The 3,971-nt window shown below is 35.8% G+C and overlaps 1 long non-coding RNA gene across 1 annotated transcript; it reads left to right on the top strand.

The window, feature by feature from the left end:
- The first annotated feature begins 2,311 nt into the window (after nt 1–2,311).
- Nucleotides 2,312–3,654, top strand: LOC135224118 (uncharacterized). Its single transcript, XR_010316626.1, has 3 exons — nt 2,312–2,399; nt 2,660–2,809; nt 3,419–3,654. It is a non-coding gene; the product is annotated as an uncharacterized LOC135224118 (long non-coding RNA).
- Nucleotides 3,655–3,971: the final 317 nt, after the last annotated feature.

Raw genomic sequence — 3,971 nt, 5'->3', positions numbered from 1 at the left:
GTGTGTGTGTGTTTGTGTGTGTGTGTGTTTGTGTATCATAATAATCTTCAATGAAATGTCGAAAGACAAAAGTAGTTTCCTTTATGTGGATTGGACAAAACAAAAACGTTTATTTATCATCTTAATGTATTCTGTCCAATGAGTGGTTATCCACAGCAATTTTGGCCACGTCGTTACTGCAATGCATACACACAAACATGCAAACATTATATAAATATAAATAAATAATAAAAGATAACTAAATAAAAGGATATTATATAGGCATATAATACACACATACACAAATCTCTCTCTCTCTCTCTCTCTCTCTCTCTCTCTCTTTATATATATATATATATATATATATATATATATTATATATATATATATATATATGTGTGTGTGTGTGTGTGTGTGTGTGTGTGTGTGTATTATATGCTTATATATATCTTTTATTTATTTATCTATTTATTTATTTATTTATATTTATATAATGTTTGCATGTTTGTGTGTATGCATTGCAGTTACGAAGTGGCCAAAATTGCTGTGAATAACCACTCATTGGACAGAATACATTAAGATGATAAATAAACTTTGGTTTTTGTCCTATCAACATAAAGGAAACCTCTTTGTCTCTCGCCATGATACAACAAGAGTAGATTATGTCTGCGTTGCCTTGGCTCCTTTTGTAATAGAAAGGAAGTCATTAATATATACTTTCAATAATACTTTACTGCCATCATCTAAATTACAAAAATGGCTTGGATAAATAGGCCACCCATCTTTTATTGCTGGAGATTAAATCATTGTATATATTTGCAGCAAAAAGGCATCTTTCTTTTTTGTCTGATTTTTGTTTTTCCAGTGAAAACAGACAGTTACTAGATGCAAAACTAAGACGAGAGCGATAATGCAATACAATTTAATGAAAATAACTCGGTGACCAAGGCTTCCATTTTGAACAACAAGAAAAAAAAACTCTGTCTGCAAAAGGATTAGATTTTTCTCTCGTCTCTTTGATGCTCTGCCGCCATTGTCTCGTTAACAAAGTCAAACCTTTTTTTTTTTTTTAATCTCTTCCTCTCTCTCTTTCTTCTTTAAAGGATTTTATGCTCTGTGATCTCTGGCGATACGAACTGTTTTCCCTTCACAGAGGAAACCAGGTTATTCCGCTCAGATAGACGGAAACGTGCCGACAGTGAGCCTTAGACTTTGCGCTTAGGGTCTCCTTTGATGCTGTGAAAGGAGCGGATTCTGGTCTGGGTTTTGAAACACGAAAATCTCGCAGTACAAAGTCAGGGGTGATGGTTTTCGTGCTATTAGAGTTTTCAGAGAGTAATCTATTTTATCTTGGCTCCTCGCTTCAGTGCTTCAGAATGGTATTGAAAGATAAACACAAAAACACGTCCCTCTTAATGTGGCTGGCTCTGGTCTTCACTTCAGGCCATGTTCAGTCCTCCTCAGATATACTATATATAACCTGTCAGAAGAACATCCCTTTAGAATAATATCTAACCACCGTCTCGACAAACACATGACAACCCATATATAATTAAATGTATAATAAGAGCAAATTTACCTGGACCAGAATTCGAACCTATTTCATTTAGGTCTCGTACAGAGGTGACATGGACTTACCCACTTTGCTATCAAGGTAGACCCCAGATGACTTACAGTATCTCTTCAGCGAATGTTCATGGAGGTTCTGGGCCCCATACCCATCGAATTCAGTATTAAATATACCCTAATTATTGTTGTGGATTTTTATATAGATAATAATAAGGGTGTGTGACACCATGTTTCAAAACAATATCTCACATGTTTTTACGAGACATCGTTTGATAAAATGGGGAAATTCGTTTCACTAAAAAAAAGAAGAAAAAAAAAGGTCTTTTTCCACACAGTAGTCACAATATGAGGAAGGTAGGGACGCAAGATGATCAACACAGTGATAATGAGAGCTTAATTGGTAGTGAGGAAATGCAAAGGACGTAGTACAATAAAACCAAAAAAAAGTGCAGTTGCCTCATAGAAAGGGACAATCGAGCAGAGAGGCCAAGAAAATGAATAGGGAACTGGAAATACTTTCGGTTTTCAGATCTTGTTGCAGGTATGGCTGCTGCCCTATTCCCCTCTTTACAATAGCATTGACCTGACCTCTGGGTAACCTCCTGTCAGCATATCCACTGTGATGGTCAGCAAAGTAGCAAAATTCGTTTTAGGAAAGATCTTAGAAGCGATCCTAGTGGGAGGGACTCATATATAAGATAGACGCACACACACACACACACATTTGAGCGTCCTTGTTACGTGTCTGGTGACGGTAAGCCAACAACTATCGATGGAGAACTGGTTCCAGTCGTCGGGACTCGGGCCGGAAACTCGGGTTATTTAGTACGTTATCGGTCTCGTGGTAGAAGGTAAGGAAGTGTGCTGAAGTTCTTGTACGTCCTTAAACTGGCGTTAAAATACTGTTACTTGTAAGCTTTTGGATTTTGGATTTCTGCCTCTTCGTTTAGTTTTGTGTTCAATCAAAGGTCCTGCTGACAGATTTATTTTTAACTACACGAAAAACTGTTGTGTAAATATCTATTGAATCGTAGTACGTACTTCATCACTATAGAACGGCTTATTTGAAGTGGTGCCTCTTGAAGTATCTAACTTTTTGACTGTTTTTCAGGAACGTAAGAAATCCAAATAGTCCTGTGAATGGTTCTGTATATAGCTGGATCTCGATTAATTGAATTTTGTAATCTGGTGTGGTAGGATACTGTTCCACCGATCTTCAACATGAACGCTAAACTCGGCAATATGAAGAAAACGGCGAACGGTAAGTTTATCATTTTTAAACTGTTCCAACTCCTGTTCATTGTTTTTATACCTCCACCCTTTTGAGGGCGGTGCCCCTAAAGGGGTTGGGGCGTTCTCTCTTAACTGGATATGGTTGGTCGGAAGACTTTCGATAATCAGTTTTGGGATTTTTTTTTTTCTTAATCACTTGTTTACTAAACAGTACTAAATTCTTTTCAAATCTAATTATAGGTTCATGGCTAAATTTTATCACCTGTTTACAAAGCACTACTAAATTCTTGTCAAAATTCAAGATAGGTTCATGGATAAATTTAATGAAGTGTTTGGATAAAAAAAAAAATTAAATCTTTAGTTAGCCAACAAGTCTTAAAATATTTAGAGATCTTGCAATGAACATTATAAAAATAACTATTTAAATTGGAATAACAGTTAAACTACACAGTTTTAGAATCTTTTATTAATCTTCAATTAAAAGTTGTGAAATCGTGCACAGTTTCAAAATAGTTTAAGTTAGAGTAACTGTTAAGCTACACACTTGGAGATTTTTTTTTTTTTTTAATTTGAAATTGAAAGTGAAATCGCGCACTGTATGCCAGGACAAATTCTGTCGCGTTCATTTCCATTACAGGTCATGCCCATGGAGAAAGAGGCCAGGTAATTTCGGTTAGTCAAGAGGTTCTCAGGCAGGACTAAGTGGGGAAACCAGAATCAGCCATATAATGCCCCTGTGCATAGTACTGCGTTGTTTTTGAATTGAGGCAAGCATCGTTACTACTTCAATGGTGTTCAGTGAAGGAATGGATATGAAGATTATTCTTAGCTTTTAATTAAAATGTTGTACTTTGTAAATAAATTTAAATTGACTTCAATGTTTCATGATCGTAGCTCGTTAGCTTATTTTCCCGGTTGTTGGTCTGAAATTGACCTGATATCCTTCTGTCATACTGAGGTCTCGGTGGCGATGTTTTCAATATCTCCTTTCAAAGGCTTCCTATTTGGCTTAAATATCTTGAGGATTAATTCCTTACATTCTTGAAAATGGTACTTTGACAAGATTGCTGCTAGTTATTAAACTGTATAATATAACTAACATTTGAATCAGTATATTTCCAGACCCCTTACTGCAGCTGATGATTAGTATGGCAAAGAAGTATATTTTAAGTGTGATGGCAAATGTAATA

This window comes from Macrobrachium nipponense, chromosome 10, assembly GCF_015104395.2.
Source record: "Macrobrachium nipponense isolate FS-2020 chromosome 10, ASM1510439v2, whole genome shotgun sequence".
Lineage (NCBI taxonomy): Eukaryota > Metazoa > Arthropoda > Malacostraca > Decapoda > Palaemonidae > Macrobrachium > Macrobrachium nipponense.
This window is presented reverse-complemented; position numbering and strand designations above follow the sequence as displayed.